Below are 2,004 nucleotides of genomic sequence, written 5' to 3' on the forward strand. Positions count from 1 at the left end.
GTGGCCTTGAGTGTGCCACTGCACTCCAACCAGGGTGACAGAGTGGAGACTCTTACTCAAAATATAAAAAGTAAAAAAAAAAAAAAGAACTAAATGTCATAGACTGGGAGTGGTGACTCATACCTGTAATCCTAGCACTTTGGAAGACCGAGGCGAAAGAATTGCTTGAACCTAGGAGTTTGAGAGCAGCCTGGGAAACACAGCGAGACCTCACCTCTAGAAAAAAATAAAAACAATTAGCTGGGCTGGTGGCATACATTTGTAGTCCCCGCTACTAGAGAGGCTGAGATGGAAGTATCGCCTGAGCCTAGGAGGTTGAGCTGCAGTGAGCTGTGATTATGCCACTGTACTCCAGCCTAGGCGACAGAGACTCCAACTCAAACAAACAAAAAGTTAATTGTCTATATGAATGATTATTTGAAATTTAGACCTGAAAAAGACATTAGCTATCATTTACTTGAATGCTTTTATTTTATTGTGGGTATAGTTGACTTCTGTATCACTCTTTTGTTTCCTGTTTCCTGACTAACCTTATTCAACATTGCAGTAGTAATTTACAGTTCCTCCATACTGTAGCTTTGTTGATCTTTTTAACCTCTTCTCCTTTTATTAAGGCTGTTTGGTGTGCTTTCAGTGGTTTTTCTTTTTTATCTTACCAAAACATAGAACCTTCTTCATCCATGAGGACTTGCTTTCTTTCTATCTTTTCTTTTCTTTATTTCTTTTCTTCTTCCTTTTTTTTTAAGTCGAGTCTCACTTTGTGGTCCAGGCTGGAGTGCAGTAGCATGATCATGGCTCTCTGCAGCCTGGACCTTCTGGACTCAGGCAATTCTTCCACTTTAGTCTCCAGAGTAGCTGGGATTATAGTCCTGTGCCACTGTGCCCAGCCCTTGAGGGTTTTCTTATTGATCACTTTCTCCACATTTTATATCTTTCTCTTTTGATTCCATAACACTTTGTATCAGTATTAGATGGTATTTTGTCTACTTTGCATTATAGTTAAGTATGCAGTTAACCCCCTAAATATATTATGTACTTATTGGGAACAGGATCCTTGTTATTTTGACTTACTCTTCTTTTTAACTCTAACAGTTACCCATCAAAATTCCCTGCATGTAGTGAGTCTTCAGTGGAATTAAATTATATCCATGTAATAGAAGGAGGCACAGAATAGGAAGATAAATAAACATGTGGGAAAATTGTCATTTAAGATTACACGTTGAAAATAATGAATCGGGCCAGGTGTGGTAGCTCACACTTGTAATCCCAGCAAATTGGGAGGCAACGGCGAAAGGATTGCCTGAGCCCAGGGATTCGAGACCAGCCTGGGCAATTTGGTGAGACCTCATCTCTACAATAAATCAAAAAAATTACCTGGGCATGGTAACCTGCGCCGGTAGTTTCAGCTACTCAGAAGGCTGAGGTGGAAGGATTGCCTGAGCCCAGTGGTCAAGGCTGTGATGGCTGTGAGTGTGCCACTGCATTCCAGCCTGGGCAGCTGAGTGAAACTCCAACTCAAAAACAAAAAACAAAATTTGCTTGCCTGTTATTCTCTCATCATATCATGTGATTCACTCTTTTCTTTTTTCTTTTTTTTTGAGTTGGACTCTTACTGTTGCCCAGGCTGGAGTACAGTGGCACAATCACAGCGTAGCCTGGACCTCCTAGGTTCAGGTGATCCTTCCACTTCAGCTTCATGGGCCACCACGTCAGGTTAATATTTTGATTTTTTTGTACAGCCAAAGTCTCATTAGTTTGCCTAGGCTGGTCTCAAACTCCTGGGCTCAAGCAGTCCTCCTGCCTCAACCTTCCAAAGTGCTGGGATTACAGGCATGATGCCTGTATGGGAACCAGTTTTGATCTTTTTGGTGCAGACCACACTTAGGGTTGACATTTAAATTGAGCCGGGTGAGTAGGCTCATGATCCCAGCACCTTGCGGGACAGAGCCAAGAGAATTGTCTGAGCCCAGGGGTTTGAGACCAACCTGGGCAACTTGGTAAGAC

The sequence above is a fragment of the Carlito syrichta genome, unplaced genomic scaffold (genome assembly GCF_000164805.1).
Source record: "Carlito syrichta isolate Samal-C Ts95f unplaced genomic scaffold, Tarsius_syrichta-2.0.1 Scaffold236951, whole genome shotgun sequence".
Classification (NCBI taxonomy): Eukaryota; Metazoa; Chordata; class Mammalia; order Primates; family Tarsiidae; genus Carlito; species Carlito syrichta.